This window comes from Phocoena sinus, chromosome 12 (genome assembly GCF_008692025.1).
Source record: "Phocoena sinus isolate mPhoSin1 chromosome 12, mPhoSin1.pri, whole genome shotgun sequence".
In the NCBI taxonomy this organism is placed as follows: domain Eukaryota; kingdom Metazoa; phylum Chordata; class Mammalia; order Artiodactyla; family Phocoenidae; genus Phocoena; species Phocoena sinus.
The window spans coordinates 72,779,047-72,798,818 of NC_045774.1; the positions used below are offsets into that span (position 1 = coordinate 72,779,047).

Below are 19,772 nucleotides of genomic sequence, written 5' to 3' on the forward strand. Positions count from 1 at the left end.
CCTGTAACAGCTCCTTTACTTTGCAGTGAAAATTGATTTGTATATTTTTTGCCTCTGAGTCCTTGTAGGATTTTTTTTTTTTAATTCAAACAGAAAGTCACAAAAATTATAATCATCCTCATCAGTTCACTCAGTTCCATGTAATTAATTTTTTTCATCTTGATCTTTTGTTAGCACTTTTATGAATTCATCAGTTTTCCATTAGAGTTCTGAAAATGCTTATTCATTCAGTTCAGCAATATAGTCAGTAACCAGAAACCTGTACTGCTTTATTTCATCCAGCTAAAAGGTCTGTAAGTCATCACATTTCTATTGCCTTTTGGTCCTAAAATTAATCTTAATTTCGGTTGATATATATATGTCACCGTGACAAGAATCTGTGCATTATTTTTGTAAAAACTGAAAAAGAATGTCAGTCATATTTTATTTTTCTTTAGAATCACTTCATACCCCTACCATGCATTGGTTGTCATTAAATGTTGATTTACAACTATGTATTATTATTCAACGAGCAAGAAAATCATCGATTGTTTGTAATTTTAAACGTTGGAATGCCAGCCTGGAGAGGTAAAGAATTTTCCCAGGCATCTTTGGACTAGAAAGCCATTTAAATTTGATTGGTTTTAGCAAAACAATGCTCTATGTAGGAAGCATGCCATAGCCAAGTAGGACTTAATATGAACTTCAGTATGGGTCCAAAGTCAAACCAGTATTTTTATAGTTGTCTAAGTTAAACTTTTTCTCTAGGTAAGCTATGTTGATACATTGAAAAGCAAATAAATGATAGTGAGGCTACAGGAAAAAAACAAAATCAAACATTGTTGACTAGTACACAGTGAGAGAAATTAGCTCAGTCTTCCTCAGCTATCCCCCATCATACCAAAGATTTCTGTGAACATAGTCAAAAGAAAATATTTAGGGTACCTTGAATTATCTATTTATTCAGCAAACACATCAAGCACTTATATGTGCCAAGTATTTCTTTTGCTAAATGCTCTTAAGGAAATCAGTGTGGTTGGGGAGAGAGATAAGTAAACAGACATTTTCAGTAAGCCCTGTAGTAGAAATGACTTGAGTATCGTAAGAAAATATAGGAAACAGTGTACCTAATAAGTAATATAGGCGAGAGGAGTTGTCAGAGAAGACCTGTCCCACTTGTCTCTTCTGGCTTTTGTAGAAAGAATAGTTTAGTGTTCACTGTTCTTTTTCTCAAGTGCCAAACTATGTGAAATTAAAATTAGGGGCAGATTTCCTCACTTTGTTCCTTTTGATTCACCATCATCCCTTGATACTTTGAAAAAGTTATATTAAATTTCTGCGAAATTGGCTTTATTCATGGGGTAAGGCTGCCTAAATCTGCATATGTATCTAGAAAGCTTTCAAAGTGTTTTTTCACAAATGAGTGTTTTGTGTTTAAAGACGTAGACACCCGGCCTCAACACCTTTTAATGTGCCAGATGTAAGATCTTTTCCAGGCATACTCTTAAATACTTCTGCAAAGTTAGATTTCAGAAATGCAAACCAATACTGGAGACTTCATTTTGTTTGTGAGATGGTTGTTAAAGCAAGTTGACAAATAATATTTAAAAAATATTGCTCCTCAGCAGGTATCAAATGTTCTTCCTTTTAACATCAGTTCATTTATTCATTCAATAAATAATGTGTATTTGCTATATGCCATGTGTTGTTCTAGATACTGACGATATATTTTTATTACTAGTATTATCAGACTCTCCTGCTCAGAGTTGTTATATCAACTAGTACACACTTATATGTTCCTGGTGAGGCAAGGGTTATAAAAATTCTGTCACACTTCCAGGTCTTTATCCAATGTGGTTGCTGGATCAGTTCTTTCATTACTGTGGGCAGCTTTTTCTGTTTGTTTGTTGAACTTATTCACCATCTTGCCAAAACATGAGCATCAAAAAGATAGAGCAACTGGAGGAGCCAAAACCTGAAATACATAGAGCTCCAAGAGACACATCTAATATACTACAAATAAAGGAAGGCCAAGGAGTTAATTAGTATACGAAGAAACAAGTACTGACATAACATTCATTTTCTCTCTTCTATTAGTGTATCAATTATACTGCTTTTAAAAAATTTTAGTGGTTGCCCCAGGATTTGTAATACACATTTGAAACTAATACAAGTCCACTTTCAAGAAACTGTATCACATCATGGGTAGTGTAGGTAGCTTATAACAGAGTGAGTATTCCCAGTTCTCCCCCCATCCCTTATAACATCACTGTCATTTATTTCACTTGTCTGTAAACTCTAGTCACCAAATACATTGTTACCATTATTATTTTGAACAAACTGTTATCTATTAGATCAATTAAGATAATGAAAAGAGATTTTATTTTCTCTTCACTTATTTCTTCTCTGGAGCTCTTTCTTTATGTAGATCTGTGTTCCTGACCTACATAATTTTCCTTCTTTCTGAAGAACTTCTTTTTACATTTCTTGGAAGGCAAATCTACTGGAGATAAATTCCTTCAATTTTTGTCTGAGAAAGTCTTTATTTCTCCTTCTGTTCTGAAGGATAATTTTACAGGTTACAGATTGCTAGGTTGGTGGGTTTTTTTCTTTCAACACTTTAAATATTTCACTTTACTTTATTCTTGCTTGTATTGTTTCTGGAGAGAAATCTGATGCATTCCTTAACTTTGTCTATAGGTAAGGTATTTTCTCCCCTCTGGCTTCTTTCAAAGTTTTCTCTTTGATTTTCTGTAGCTTCCATATGGTATACTTAAGTATAGATTTTTTGGGGTATTTATCCTGCCTGGTGTTCTCTGAATTTCCTGGATCTATGGTTTGGTGTCTGTCATTAATTTTGTAAAATTTTTAGCCATTATTACTTCAAATATTTCCTCTCTTCCATTCTTTCTTCTCCTTCTGGAATATCCATTATATACATGTTATACCTTTTCTAATTGTCCCACACTTTTTCTTTTCTTTTTTTTATTGTATTCCACCAGTTTGCTATCTTTGGTGTAAAAGTGTCCCTATTTTCTTTTTTTTCTGTTTTTCTTATTCAAACAGAAAGTCACAAAAATTATAATCACCCTCATCAGTTCACTCAGTCTCATGTAATTAGTTTTTTTTTCATCTTGATCTTTTGTTAGTACTTTTATGAATTCATCAGTTTTCCATTAGAGTTCTGAAAATGCTTATTCATTCAGTTCAGCAGTATAGTCAGTAACCAGAAACCTGTACTTGTCAGAGTCTTATCCATGAATTCCTTGAAGATGAAACCCTTTTATAGGAATATTTTTGCAGAAGCATCACAGTACACCCAGAACTATCAGTAAATGACAAGACTTAAAAATGACCACGGTTGAAGATTTGCTGAAAGTTCATAATAACACAATTGACAAGGATATTTAGTTATTTCTGAGATGTACATTTTAAAATAATAACTAGAATTATGACTTATAACATTATACCAGAACATATAAGATTTTTACGAATTTCATGTAATGTCTGAAACATTTATATTAACATATTTCCATACAAATAACCCAAAGAAAGTTTAGTATTTGTTTTTTATTTTTTGAATTTTATTTAATTTTCTTATACAGCAGGTTCTTATTAGTCATCAATTTTATACACATCAGTGTATACATGTCAGTCTCAATCGCCCAATTCATCACACCACCATCCCCAACCTCCTGTGGCTTTCCCCTCTTGGTGTCCATACGTTTGTTCTCTACATCTGATTCTCAACTTCTGTCCTGCAAACAGGTTCATCTGTACCATTTTTCTAGGTTCCATATACATGCGTTAATATACGATATTTGTTTTTCTCTTTCTGACTTACTTCACTCTGTATGACAGTCTGTAGATCCATCCACGTATCAACAAATGACCCAGTTTCATTCATTTTTATGGCTGAGTAATATTCCATTGTATATATGTACCACATCTTCTTTATCCATTCATCTGTCAGTGGGCATTTAGGTTGCTTCCATGACCTGGCCCTTGTAAATAGTGCTGCAGTGAACATTGGGGTGCATGTGTCCTTTTAAATTATGGTTTTCTCTGGGTATATGCCCAGTAGTGGGACTGCTGGATCATAATGGTAATTCTATTTTTTAGTTTTCTAAGGAACCTCCATACTGTTCTCCATAGTGGCTGTATCAATTGGCATTCCTACCAACAGTGCAAGAGGGTTCCCTTTTCTCCACAGCCTCTCCAGCATTTGCTGTTTGTAGATTTTCTGATGATGCCCATTCTAGCTGGTGTGAGGTGATACCTCATTGTAGTTTTGATTTGCATTCCTCAAATAATTAGTGATGTTGAGCAGCTTTTCATGTGCTTCTTGGCCATCTGTACGTCTTCTTTGGAAAAATGTCTATTTAGGTCTTCTGCCCATTTTTGGATTGGGTTGTTGGTTTAGTTAATATTGAGCTGCATGAGCTGTTTACATATTTTGGAGATTAATCCTTTGTCCATTGATTCATTTGCAAATATTTTCTCCCATTCTGAGGGTTGTCTTTTGGTCTTGTCTGTGGTTTCCTTTGCTGTGCAAAAGCTCTTAAGTTTCATTAGGTCCCATTTGTTTATTTTTGTTTTTATTTCCGTTACTCTAGGAGGTAGATCCAAAAACATCTTGCTGTGATTTATGTCACAGAGTGTTCTTCCTATGTTTTCCTCTAAGAGTTTTAGAGTGTCCAGACTTACATTTGGGTCTCGAATCCATTTTGAGTTTATTTTTGTGTGTGGTGTTAGGGAGTATTCTAATTTCATTCTTTTACATGTAGCTGTCCAGTTTACCCAGCACCACTTATTGAAGAGACTGTGTTTTCTCCATTGTATGTCCTTCCCTCCTTTGTCATAGATTAGTTGACCATAGGTGCATGGGTTTATCTCTGGGCTTTCTATCCTGTTCCATTGATCTATATTTCTGTTTTTGTGCCAGTACCATATTGTCTTGATTACTATAGCTTTGTAGTATAGTCTGATTCCTCCAGCTCCACTTTTTTCCCTCAAGACTGCTTTGGCTATTCAGGGTCTTTTATGTCTCCATACAAATTTTAAGATTTTTTATTCTAGTTCTGTAAAAAATGCCATTGGTAATTTGATAGGGGTTGCATTGAATTTGTAGATTGCTTTGGGTAGTATATTCATTTTCACAATATTGGTTCTTCCAATCCAAGAACATGGTATATCTCACCATCTGTTTGTATCATCTTTAATTTCTTTCATCAGTGTCTTATAGTTTTCTGCATACAGGTCTTTGGTCTCCTTAGGTAGGTTTATTCCTAGGTACGTTATTCTTTTTGTTGCAATGGTAAATGGGAGTGTTTCCTTAATTTCTCTTTCAGATTTTTCATCATTAGTGGATAGGAATGCAAGAGATTTCTGTGCATTAATCTTGTATCCTGCACCTTTACCAAATTCATTGATTAGCTCTAGTAGTTTTCTGGTGGCATTTTTTAGGATTCTCTATGTACAGTATCCTGTCATCTGCAAGCAGTGACAGTTTTACTTCTTCTTTTCCAGTTTGTATTCCTTTTATTTCTTTTTCTTCTCTGATTGCCGTGGCTAGGACTTCCAAAACTATGTGGAATAATAGTGGTGAGAGTGGACATCCTTGTCTTGTTCCTGATCTTAGAGGAAATGGTTTCAGTTTTTCACCATTGAGAATGATGTTTGCTGTGGGTGTGTCGTATATGCCCTTTATTATGTTGAGGAAAGTTCCTTCTATGCCCACTTTCTATAGAGTGTTTATCATAAACGGGTGTTGAATTTTGTCAAAAGCTTTTCTGCATCTACTGAGATGATTATATGGTTTTTATTCTTCAATTTGTTAATATGTGTATCACATTGATTGACTTGCATATATTGAAGAATCCTTGTATCCCTGGGATAAATCCCACTTGATCATGGTGTATGATCCTTTTAATGTGTTGTTGGATTCTGTTGGCTAGTATTTTGTTGAGGATTTTTGCATCTAAGTTCATCAGTGATATTCGTCGGTATTTTTTTTTTTCATAGTATCTTTGTCTGGTTTTGGTATCAGGGTGATGGTGGCCTCATAGAACGAGATTGGGAGTATTCCTTCCTCTGCAATTGTTTGGAAGAGTTTGAGAAGGATGGGTGTTAGCTCTTCCCTAAATGTTTGATAGAATTCACCTTTGAAGCCATCTGGTCCTGGACTTTTGTTTGTTGGAAGAATTTTTTTTTTTTTTTTCCCCCAGTACGTGGGCCTCTCATCGTTGTGGCCTCTCCTGTTGGGGAGCACAGGCTCTGGAAACGCAGGCTCAGCAGCCATGGCTCACGGGCCCAGCTGCTCCGCGGGATGTGGGATCTTCCCGGACCGGGGCACGAACCTGCGTCCCCTGCATCCGCAGGCTGACTCTCAACCACTGCGCCACCAGGGAAGCCCCTGTTGGAAGATTTTTAATCACAGTTTCAATTTCATTACTTCTGATTGGTCTGTTTATATTTTCTATTTCTTCCTGGGTCAGTCTTGGAAGGTTATCCCTTTCTAAGAATGTGTCCATTTCTTCCAGGTTGTCCATTTTATTGCCATAGAGTTGCTTGTAGTAGTCTCTTAGGATGCTTTGTATTTCTGCGGTGTCTGTTGTAATTTCTCCTTTTTCATTTCTAATTTTATTGAGTCCTCTCCCTCTTTTTCTTGACGAGTCTGGCGTTTATCAATTTTGTTTATCTTCTCAAGGAAGCAGCTTTTAGTTTTATTGATCTTTGCCATTGTTTTCTTTGTTTCTATTTCATTTATTTCTCCTCTGATCTTTATGATTTCTTTCCTTATGCTATCTTTGGGTTTTGTTTGTTCCTTCTCTAGTTCCTTTAGGTGTAAGGTTAGATTGTTTATTTGAGATTTTTCTTGTTTCTTGAGGCATGCTTTTATAGCTATAAAGTTTCCTCTTAGAACTGCTTTTGCTGCATCCCATAGGTTTTGGATCATCATGTTTTCATTGTCATTTGTCTCTAGGTATTTTTTGATTTCCTCTTCAGTTTCCTCAGTGATCTCTTGGTTATTTAGTAACCTATTGTTTAGCCTCCATGTGTTTGTGTTTTTTATGTTTTTTTTCCCTGTAATTCATTTCTAATCTCACAATGTTGTGGTCAGAAAAGATGCTTGATATGATTTCAGTTTTCTTAAATTTACTGAGGCTTGATTTGTGACCCAAGATGTGATCTGTCCTGGAGACTGTTCTGTGTGCACTTGAGAGGAAAGTGTAATCTGCTTTTTTCGGGTGGAATGTCCTATAAATATCAATTAAAGCTATCTGGTCTATTGTGTCATTTAAAGCTTCTGTTTCCTTATTTATTTTCATTTTGGATGATCTGTCCATTGGTGTAAGTAAGGTGTTAACGTCCCCCACTATTATTGTGTTAATGTTGATTTCCAATTTTATAGCTGTTAGCAGTTGCCTTATGTATTGAGGTGCTCCTGTGTTGCGTGCATATATATTTATAATTGTTATATCTGCTTGTTGGATTGATCCCTTGAGCACTGTGTAGTGTCCTTCCTTGTGTCTTGTATCATTCTTTAAAGTCTATTTTATCTGATATGAGTATTGCTACTCCAGCTCTCTTCTGATTTCCATTTGCATGGAGTATCTTTTTCTGTCCCCTCACTTTCAGTCTGTATGTGTCCCTAGGTCTGAAGTGGGTCTCTTGTAGACAGCATATATATGGGTCTTGTTTTTGTATCCATTCAGCAAGCCTGTGTCTTTTCGTTGGAGCATTTGATCCATTCATGTTTAAGGTGATTATTGATATGTATGTTCCTATGACCATTTTCTTAATGTTTTGGGTTTGTTTTTGTAGGGCCTTTTCTTCTCTTGTGTTTCCCACTTAGAGAAGTTCCTTTAGCATTTGTTGTAGAGCTGGTTTGGTGGTGCTGAATTCTCTTAGCTTTTGTTTGTCTAAAAAGCTTTTGATTTCTCCATCGAATCTGAATGAGATCCTTGCCGGGTAGAGTAATCTTGGTTGTAGCTTCTTTGCTTTCATCACTTTAAGTATATCATGACACTCCCTTATGGATTGTAGAGTTTCTGCTGGGAAATCAGCTGTTAACCTTATGGGAGTTTCCTTGTATGTTATTTTTTGTTTTTCCCTTGCTGCTTTCAATAATTTTTCTTTGTCTTTAATTTTTGCCAATTTGATCACTGTGTGTCTTGGTGTGTTTCTCCTTGGGTTTATCCTATAGGGAACTCACTGCACTTTCTGGACTTGGGTGGCTATTTCCTTTCCCATGGTAGGGAGGTTTTCGACTATAATCTCTTCAAATATTTTCTCTGGTCCTTTATCTCTCTCTTCTCCTTCTGGGACCCCTATAATGCGAATGTTGTTGCCTTTAATGTTGTCCCAGAGGTCTCTTAGGCTGTCTTCATTTCTTTTCTTTCTTTTTTCTTTATTCTGTTCCACAGCAGTGAATTCCACCTGTCTGTCTTCCAGGTCACTTATCCGTTCTTTTGCCTCAGTTATTCAGCTATTGATTCCTTGTAGTGTAGTTTTCATTTCAGTTATTGTATTGTTCATCTCTGTTTGTTTGTTCTTTAATTCTTCCAGGTGCTTGTTAATCATTTCTTGCATCTTCTTGACCTTTGCCTCCATTCTTTTTCCGTGGTCCTGGATCATCTTCACTATCATTATTCTGAATTCTGTTTCTGGAAGGTTTCCTATCTCCACTTCATTTAGTTGTTTTTCTGGGGTTCTGTCTTGTTCCTTCATCTGGTACATAGCCCTCTGCCTTTTCATCTTGTCTATCTTTCTGTGAATGTGGTTTTTGTTCCACAGGCTGCAGGATGGTAGTTCTTCTTGCTTCTGCTGTCTGCCCTCTGGTGGATGAGGCTATCTAAGAGGCTAGTGCAAGTTTCCTGATGGGAGGGACTGGTGGTGGGTAGAGGTGGTTGTTGCTCTGGTGGGCAGAGCTCAGTAAAACTTTAATCTGCTGACTGCTGATGGGTGGGGCTGGGTTCCCTCCCTGTTGGTTGTTTGGCCTGAGGCAGCCCAACACTGGAGCTGACCTCGCTCTTGATGGGGCTAATGAGAGACTCTAGGAGGGCTCACGCCAAGGAGTACTTCCCAGAACTTCTGCTGCCAGTGTCCTTGTCCCCACGGTGAGCCGCAGCCACCCCCTGCCTCTGCAGGAGACCCTCCAACACTAGCAGGTAGGTCTGCTTCAGTCTCTCCGGGGTCACTGCTCCTTCCCTTGGGTCCTGATGAGCACACTGCTTTGTGTGTGCCCTCCAAGAGTAGAGTCTCTGTTTCCCCCAGTCCTGTCGAAGTCCTGCAATCAAACCCCACTAGCCTTCAAAGTGTGATTCTCTAGGAATTCCTCCTCCCGTTGCCGGACCCCCAGATTGGGAAGCCTGATGTGGGGCTCAGAACCTTCACTCCAGTGGGTGTACTTCTGTGGTCTAAGTGTTCTCCAGTCTGTGAGTCACCCACCCACAGTTACTGGGTTTGATTTTACTGTGATTGCGCCCCTCCTACCATCTCATCGTGGCCTCTCCCTTGTCTTTGCACGTGGGGTATCTTTTTTGGTGAGTTCCAGTGTCTTCCTGTCGATGATTGCCCAGCAGCTAGTTGTGATTCTGGTGTTCTCACAAGAGGGAGTGAGAGCAGGTCCTTCTGCTCTTCCGTCTTTGTTCCTCCAGTGTCTGTCATACACTTCTTGACTATTCTTTTCTTTTTCTCTGTTTGCATTTCCGTTTTGGAAGTTTCTATTGACACTTTTTCATGCTCATGAATTCTTTCCTCCTGCATATCTAGTTTACTGATGAGCCCATCAAATGCAATCTTCATTTGAATTACTATGATTTTGATTTCAAGCTTTTCTTTTGACCCTTTCTTAGAGTTTCCATCTTTCCACTTATATTACCCATATGTCCTTGCATGTTGTCTGCTTTTTCTGTTAGACCCACTAGCATTATTAACTCTAGTTGTTTTAGGTTCCTGGTCTGATTATTCCAAAATCCCTACCGTAGCTGAATCTCATTCTGATGCTTGCTTTGCATTTTTTACCTTTGATCATGCCTTGTAATTTTTTGTTGAAAGCTGAACGTGATGTTTGGGCTCTAGTTGGAGCGTTGCTCCTGGCCTTCTGTTCCTGGTGGGCTAGTGTTCTCTGTGTTTGCTGGGTTGTAGCTCCAGTTTTCAGGGCAGCAGGATTAGGCTAAGAAGAGTTATTAATTTTGAGTTTGTTCAGCTTTTTTCTTGTAATGACTGAAGTGCCGACTTTCAAGCTGTTTGCATGTCAGACTGGAAACCTTGACCCCCGATTCAGAAGCCTGGGTTGCAGATGGCAGGAGGTCCAAGAAGAAGAGGAAGCTTTCGGGCACACTAAGTTAAAATTCTAAATCTTATTTTTGTTTTCAGTTTTCGTTTGACAGTCCAGACTATGACCTTGCCTCATCATGTCCCGTATGAATCCTTTCTCCTTGTATTACCTTAAATTCCATAGTCTTCTAACTTTTCTGACGCAAGCCCAGCTGAGCCTTTGCTAACATACTGTGAGCATTGCTTTTCAGGTGTATTTTCTGCTAATGTAGAATGACTGGTTGATGCTGATTAAAGTGTGGGAGGTAAGCCTGTTGGGAGATTTATACTCAGATTCCAAAAACCATTGAATTTCACCCAGTGTTTAAAAAATTGTAGTAGTTAAGTGGTAGGCATTACACATCTTGGCTCTTACAGTTAGTGGATATAAGAATATAAATATTCTGTTTACAAAAGACAACGTAAATGGCTGGGCTTATTGTAATTATTTAGTTCACAAAATATATTAAAAGCTGTATTTCAGAGAATGTTTATTGCTGTATTTTCATCTAAAGGAATTCATCTCTTAAGTATTTCTTTGAGGTGGGATTCATTTTTATTTAAAACAGTTTATTTAAAAACAGATGACTCAAAAAAAAAAAAACAGATGACTCCCTGTCTTAGGACTTAATGCACTGGAATTCCTTCTAAAAATCTTTACTTTCTTAACTGTTTGTAGTCGAGCTAAAGAATTGTAACATGTAAGTTAGACATTTTTAGAATTAGTCTCTTTCCTGTGGCCGTTTGTTAATAGATATCTGCTAATAGGTAGAACTTTTTGCAGGTAATAAATTAATAAAAATGTACTTTCCATCCTTTTTTCTTTTTAATTTAACTGTGGACATGAGCACTTATCAGTACCATAAGAGAAATCAAAATGGAAATTTAAAAAGTCAGGCAATATGCATAAAATAACTTTATGTTCTTCTTTTCCATATTTCCGTGTTAGCAGAGCATTGAGAAACACCAATATTTGAGTATTATTAGCACAGTAGGGGAAAGGAGACAGATGCTGGAAAGGTAGCAGTGAGGCTAAGGATAAGCGTTACAGGAACGAGGGGTTAATGGGGCCAAACACAGCAGTGAGTCAAGCAAGGTAAGGATTAAAATTTTTCCACTGAAAATTTCCCTTTTTTTAAATTATAAAAATAGGACACGACATGAAGGGATTAGCAGGCACTTAACCAAATGAGGTCACTAGGGCACACATGGGAGTATAGTTAGAAAGCTTTGGCGGAATAAGACTTAACTGAAGCAGCAGAGATATTATCATATCACTTTCATTCCATAACATAGAACATGAAGTGGATTCTTGTCAGCAGGCATAATTTTTCTTCCAAAAGTCATGGTTGATGTTACCTGATTTGGCACTGTAAAATCAGTCATCTGAATATTTTAGGATAATTGAGTAGAAGGCAAAATCAAGCCTTTTTTTTAACCTCCATCTTTTTTAGGTAAAAATGCTTCATCATAGAAGGCAAACTTTTTTGCAATCATAGAATGTTGTTTTTGATTGTAGAATAAGACAACTTTTAGGATTTTTGTTGAAAATATAAGTTTCGATTTGAGATGCTTGATTGTTTTACGGCTTTTAAAATACTTTGTTAAAAATTTGTAACAATGGAAAACTTGAAGAGCAGTCTTCAAGGTTCCAAGGTTCTTATGAATCCAAGCTAGAAAAAAAATAGTATTCCCATGTAATGTATTTAGTCACTGTTTATATTTAACTGTGGTTTTGCAAAAGATTAGCTCATAAAAACATTAAAACTTTTTATCTTAAAAGAGATCATTTGAAACTCATTTTAGAAATGAATATTGCAGCTTTATATCTTATCTTTTGCCTTTATTCTGACGAGCTATTAGTTGCTTTTATAGAATTAGTCTACATCTAAAGATTAATTCTGTAAAGAGGTAAATATCAATATAAACTACAGATATATATAATTATTTGCATATAGATATGCTAAATATACACCTGCTAAACCTGTCAGTAGGGACTGATTCTGTAAATGCCTGGTGTATATGTCCTCAGTTTTAGAGAATAGCTTCGTCTTGATTTTAGTTGTATGAATCTAATCCTTGGATTTAGGGAGCTGGCTAGAGTAAGTAGCTGACAGCTTTTCTTTTCCAGTGACCCCTGAAAGGTAATTCCCCTATACCCTACAGCTTCCCCTATACATGGAACCATAGGAATATTTGAGAGCATAATATGTAAGTCTCTCCAACTTTAATCCTGATAACCTTTGTTCCACTTTCTCCCATTTCAGATTGTTTTTAAAAATCGTCATACTCTTCTGTATTCTATACTAGAATATTGTGTTTAGATACAATTAAAGTATGTTATACACAAATTATCTTCGATAACATTTGAAACTGATAACATTTTAAAATTTGACACAGCAATGTGAAGCTTAAGGTAGAGCCAGGAAAAAATCCTTCTCTTTGTTAGGATTTTACGGCAATGTTAAGACTTCTTCTATGCCATTGTTTCAAGAAGTATCAAAGATACTTCATATTCATAACTCTAGGGTCCTTTTAGTCTATCTGATGAGTTGGTTTAAGGATGTCCATGTTTTTAAATGTTGTCCTTACTGCCTATATTGTGATTATGAAGTTGAAATTTTTTACTTAAAGTTATAACCTCCAGTCTGCTAACACTCCGTGTTGTCTTTACATTTGCTTGGTATGTGGAGAATTTGGAATGTCTCATAGTTGATACTTTGCTTACAACCAGCACTGCTCTGAATCTGTTTTCTCTTTTATTGAAAAATTTCTTCTTAACTTGGGGTATGAAAATCTAATTTGTTACCCTTTTTTCCGGAGACCACAGAATCCACAAAATGTTACTGCTGTCAGCTTACGGGAAAACTAGGTGACTAATCCAGCTCATATGAGCGAGAAGAGCAGGGGCTTCTTCACTCCACATATGCTTATGATTTAAGCGTTGCCAGCTTTCAGAAAACCAGTTGCAGCCTCCATGTGACTCAGTTGTAGCTACATTCTCCTCTCTTCCGCTAAACCACTGTATACCTCTTTTCTCTCCTGATCCGGTAGAGTCACCCCGGGAAAAGAAAACTTGGTGCGTTCATGAAACTATGTCGATAAATTGTCAGTTGACTTACTTCCTTTAAAAATTTGTATCCCTTTTGAATTTTGTGGAACTTAGTGAAGTTTCTTACTATTTAATAAGCCTACCTTTGTACCAATAAATAATCTTGAAATAGGAATTTCCACCCATCACGTGCCCATTCCTTCTTGAGACCTTCTTATTTTGTATTACCAGAAAGTAAAAGGTCCTTTCCTGAAATTTTGTGTGGGCTCCCTTGTTAGATTTTTTTTAAAAAAATTTCTTAGCCTAGCCACAACCTTTCCTTCATTTAAAATTAACTCAGTGTTTTGGCATTGATGATACATATACCTTGTTTGGATTTTTAAAATTTCCCCTCCAAAAAAATGGCATCCCTATTCTTTTTACTAGTATAGAACAATAATTAACTCTTACATGTTTTGATCTTTATTATAAACTGTTGAACAACGTGGAAACTTTCTTATCCTATTTTAAGAGTTGCATGGGTAGGTCCTTCAGTATTCTTATCAACTCTTTTTGGGCCATGAAGAGGTATTTTTTTAGTTAAATAAGAATGATAAATTTACATATTGAGATTATGCATCTTCTCAGAGATCATTAGTTTATAATAGTATGTTGAAGTTCTGAGAACTCAAGTGCTGAGTGAAGAGACCTGTTTTGTTTTACCTAGTGTTTATCAAAACCCAAGGGCAAGAGTTGCTGTTTTTGCAAACTTCCTATTAACATACTATAGCACAAGGTTCTGAGAAGCCCAGTTTCTCAGATGTTCCTAATCATTAAAGTAGTGACCACTTTCGCAGAAGACCGTGTAATGGTCAAATGAGATTTGTCCTACATACAGATCAAGCTTTTTTTATTCTGAGGGAATTCTAGGGAGAAGAGGGATTTTGATCACTCACCTGGAAATCTGGAACCTAATCTGTTCTGTAGTTTAGCTAACAACTACAATAAGAAATGAAGAGTGGTGATTTAAAAGATAAGGTATAGTATGTAAGAGCTGATATAGTCTGGTTAAAAGTATATTTTAATAGTACGTATGTCTTAGAAAATGCAATAGGAATTTATTATGCAGATTGATCAAAGTAGGGTAATGTCACTCATTTTACTGACAAGATAGTGCATATCTTTTTCTCTTTCTACCACTTGCTCTAGCATTGTTTTTTTTTTTTCCGTCTTTATTGGAGTATAATTGCTTTACAATGGTGTGTTAGTTTCTGCTTTATAACAAAGTGAATCAGTTATACATACACATATGTTCCCATATCTCTTTCCCTTGTGTCTCCCTCCCTCCCACCCTCTAGCATTGTTTTTTGATGCATTATCTTGGTTTTTCGTTCCATTGGATGGATAAAGTATGGGATATATGATCTGTTTGCACAAATGTATTACAGAGGTCAGTAGGCCCGGACTTCTGGGTATATATTTCATCCAGGGTTTTGGAACAATACAGGTTTATTTTTCTTGCTCTGGAGAAATATAGAATTTTGGAATGAGACAGAAAAAATATTTCAAAAGGTTAATGGAGACTTTTATTTTTACAAGCATTTACTTATTCAGAAGTTTATATTTGGCCAAACTCCTAGTCTTAAAACCAAAGATAGGGAATAGAATCTCATTACAATAAATGTTTGACTGGCTCATTCTTAAAGACTTAATGTTCCTCCGAATTCTTATTCTCTTCGTCTCTGAGGACAAGAGTGCAGGAAGAATGCATTAGTTACTACACTTCTTTCCCGATCTTTCTTCGTAGATAGATATCATTTTGACCTTGAATTATTATAAATTTTAGAAAGTTATTGATGAAAAAAGGGGGAACTGGTGTGTATTTCTGGGAAAATAATTTTAGGGGAAAAAAACCAATCTAAAAAAGAATACCAGCTATGTTTTGACTTCTGCATTATCTTGGAAACAATTTATGATATTGTTTAACTGATTCTTAGTATCTCCCCTTAAGTAAACTAATACAACACTCTCAAGATGTGTGGACTATGAAATCCAAATATATGATACTCTTTTATTATAGAGAAGACAATTGATCAAAGCCTCCCAAGAATGTTTCTCAAGTTTTACGGTTTGTATTCTTTAATGTTACTTGCCTGTGTATTTTATTATAAGCAAAAAAAAAAAAAAAAAAAATCAAAACACAAGTGGTAGAGGAACAAGTTTTAGAATATAGATTAATCATTGACAAAGAGAATCGGGCTGGAACTATTTATCATCACTGAGTATTTTATTTGAGATGACCCTACCTTTACCCACATATTAGAATAACACCTATATAAATATACACACATATCTAAGGAAAGGACCAGTAAATTGTTCCCAGATCGTTGTTTACTAAATCATGGTTTCATATATCCCCAAGCCTAATCACAGCTCTTGTGATAAATAAGGAAATCACACTTGGTGAACAAAAACTAATATTTAGTGAATGCTTATTGTGTGTCAGAGATCGTTCCATCCAAGGGCTTATATTAATTTAATCACACCTACGAGGTAAGTACTATTATTATTCCCATTTTAAAGATGAGGAAGCTGAGGTGTAGGGAAATAAATAACCTGTCCAATGTCCAGAGGTGTTAAGACGTAGAGCTGGGATATAAATTCAAGCCATTTAATTCAGTAGAGGCTTGAGCTCTGATCTACTCCATCAAGATATCAGTTTGAGTTTTCCATAATGCAGTTCCTGAGATGGAGGTGAAATATGAGGAGTATATTGGGGGTAATGCCTGTGAAACTGGGAGGGAGAAGGATTGGGCAGGAAAAGCCTTCAGACCAGTGCACATCTGGGAAGCAGAACTGGACAGAGGACGCCTCAGACTGTAACACATATCTGACAAAGTCTCAGCCAACGCAGTGGGAGCCGCAGAGCAGAGATTGCTTGTTCAGTGAGTTCCGCATTGAGTGGAAATGGCCAGCCCCTAGTCCTACTGCCGTGCTCTGTCATTGACTGGGGACTCCTCGGGAAGAGCATGGCCTGCACGGAATGCTGCAGCCCGTCTTCAAGCTGTGGCTGGAGACAGTTATCTGACTGCGCTCCTTCTTTCTTGAAGGGCAGTCCAAGCAGCACGTTTCCACGGTTGCCCGACATCATCCTGTCACCTCACATTTCACATCCATTAGATGGGCAGAAATGTTTAAATCTGACAGTGCCACACGCTTGGGGGGCTGTAGATGAATATGTCTACTGCTTGCAGGAGTGTAAATTCATGAAACACTTTGGCAATATAATATATATGATCATCTCATCATAACCTACTGCACAGCGCTTGCACCCCAGAGAAACTCCTTCATGAGGAGACACGTACAGAAATGTTCACAGCAGCAGCACTTGTAGTGGTGATAAATTGGAAGCAATCTAAATGTCCATCAGCAAGAGGATTGACCATTTGTGCCGTATATATACACACATATATATAGAGTTTGCAGTACTGTACAGTACCTAAAAATGGAATGAACCAGTGTTTCGTATGTCCACACGAATATATCTAAGAACCAGAGAATTAAGGGAAAAATTCCAAAAGGAGACATTTTAACTCAGCCTGAGCTCTTAATCATGGCACCCATACTGTCATTTCACAAGGATCAGATACCATTCAACATCCATCAGATTCATATATAGTTATCCACGTACATAAAGTTTAAAAGCAATGTCATGTTTGCTTTCGGATATTATACATTTGTAGTAAAGGTATAGCATGCCTGGGAATGATAAACATCAAATTTAGGTGAGTGGTTACCTGAGGGAAGTAGGATCAAGGAGGGGCACAGGGAGTTTCAAGTGATGTGTGACCTTTTTGTGGTCTGAAATAAAGATGGTATAATGTTAATATTTCACAGAATTATGTAGTGGAACACATGGATGTTAGTGAATGTTCTCTAATGCTTTTCTGTGTGGTTAAAATGTTTTGTTAATAGATAGGTGGGTATTTAGTAGTGAAACCGTAGGTGTGCATCTAAAACTTACTTTCAGGGCTTCCCTGGTGGTGCAGTGGTTGAGAGTCCACCTGCCGATGCAGGGGATACGGGTTCGTGACCCGGTCTGGGAAGATCCCACATGCCGCAGAGCGGCTAGGCCCCTGAGCCATGGCCGCTGAGCCTGCGCGTCCGGAGCCTGTGTTCCGCAACAGGAGAGGCCACAACAGTGAGAGGCCCGCGTACCATTTAAAAAAAACAAACCAACAACAAAAAAAACCACCTTACTTTCACATGCAGGCATCCTATCTACAGATCCAAATAAAAGAATCCATTCAAGGAAGATCAGTGCCATTTCACTGAAATCCTTTGTTAAAAAGTTTTATGACATAAAAACGTAAATCTGTTTTTTAAAAAATCTTTGCCTGGCAGCCTTTTTATAGAAATTAACAGAATGGTTCAAAATGTTTATGGAAATATAAAGGACCTAGAATAGCTAAAACAATTTTGAAAAAAAAGAATAAAGTTGGAGGACTTATACTCCTTGATTCTAAGACTTAAACTACAGTAAACCAAGATAGTGTGATATTGGTATAAGACAATAGAACAATAAAGCAGAATAGATCAGTGTAAAAGAATTTAAAAATCCAGAGATAGACCCATGTGCAGATGGTTAATTGATTCTAGATAAAGTAGCAAAGTAATTCAGTGGGGATAGGATAGTCCTTTCAAGAAATAGTCTTGGAACAATTAGATATCCATAAGGAAAAAAACGAATCTCAACCCTTATCTCATACTTACCCCACAAAAATGAATTCAAAGTGGGTCATAGACCTAAATGTAAAGCTAAAGCTATAAAACTTTTAAAAGAAAATATAGGAGAAAATCTTGGTGCCTTTGCGTTTGGCAAGTATTTCTTACAGAAAGCACAAGTCATAAAAAGGTTTTAAATTGAACTTAAAATTGAAACTGATGCTCTTCAAAAGATGCTGTTCAGGAAATGACAAAGCAAGCCACAGATTGGGGAAAAGAGTTATAATACATACATCTGATGAATGCCTTCTATCCAGAATATATCAAAAAAACAAAGCTCTTACAGCTCAAGGTAAAGAACTCAGTTTTTAAAGTTGACCTAAAGATTTGAAACAAGACTTCGCAATGATCATTGAGCACACGTAAGCTCCTTAGTCATCGGGGAAGTGCAAATTAAAATCAAGTGAGGTGCCATTACATACCCATTAGATGGCTAGAGTTTAAAAGTCTGATGACAACAAGTGTTGGTGAGCATTTCCAACAACTGGCACTCTTTTATGTTGTTGGTGGGAGTGTAAAATGGCAGAACCACTGTGGAAAACTGTTCAGCAGTTACATTTTTTTATATACCTATCATACTACCAAGGAATTCCATTCCCTGGTATTTTCAAAGGAGAAATGAAAACTTTAAACTATTCACGGCAGCTTTATTTGTAAGATCCCCAAACTGCAATCAACCCAAATGTCCAGATGTCATCATATACCCAGATTGTGGTATAGCCATATAATGGAATAGTATGAAGGAATAAAAGTAACTGACTATCGATTTATGCAATAGCATGGATGAATCTCCCAAAATCAAGCTGAGCAATAGAAACCAAATATGAAAGGTTTCTTGTATATTATTCCACTTACATGAAATCTGGAAAAGACAAAACTAATCTATAGCAATAGAAAGTAGATCAGTGGTTGTCTGGCGCCATCGTTGGGCTGAGGATTGATTAGAATGGGCTACAAGAGAGCTTTTTGGAATGTTTGAATATTCCATATCTTACGTGTAGAGATGGTTTGATGGGTGTACAGTTATCAAAACTAATCAAATTTTATAACTAAAATGGGTGCTTTTTATCCTATATCATTAAAGTTGATCTTAAAGAAAGCAAGGCACAGAAAAAGTCTTAGTCGGACATAAAACTGTTAACAGTGCCTCATTTATTGAAGTGACTTTGTAGATGTTGTTATTTATTCTTCCGTATGTAGATTTTCCAGCCACTTTCAGTATTTTTCTCCTTTCTAAAGAATGTTCTGCCTTTTGGCAGTTTCACGGCATAGTAGAAAACCTAAAGGAGTGTGAAAAACAAAAAGGAAGAATGCAACATTTGAATTGGTCAGTTCAGGCTGTTTCAGTGAGGAGGGTGTTGAAACTTGGTTTATTATAAAAGGTTATCAAATATCGTGTATCTGTGTTCCTGTTCTCCAGATATTCCACAGTGGGTTATTAATGGTGAAGTGGAACACATGTATACAGTATTTATGTGTATATTTTAAAAGAACGAAGTTATGAGAAACTGATTCAGTATTCTCTTGACTTTATCAGTCTACTGTTGCTCAGAAGTAAGAAAGGAATTCTAATACTCTTACGCATGTGAAGTGTAATTATCTTTTTTCAGAGTATTTATGTTTCTTGCACATCTATGAAAAACAGGTGTGTCGA

The 19,772-nt window shown here is 36.6% G+C and overlaps 1 protein-coding gene and 1 long non-coding RNA gene across 2 annotated transcripts in view; one reads left to right on the forward strand and one right to left on the reverse strand.

The window, feature by feature from the left end:
• Positions 1-19,772, forward strand: part of ME1 (malic enzyme 1) — a 191,418-nt gene that overhangs the window by 110,822 nt on the left and 60,824 nt on the right. The window lies entirely within an intron of this gene.
• On the reverse strand, positions 157-3,277 carry LOC116763427. Its single transcript, XR_004352522.1, has 2 exons — positions 3,214-3,277; positions 157-259 (listed from the first exon to the last, which is right to left on the reverse strand). It is a non-coding gene; the product is annotated as an uncharacterized LOC116763427 (long non-coding RNA).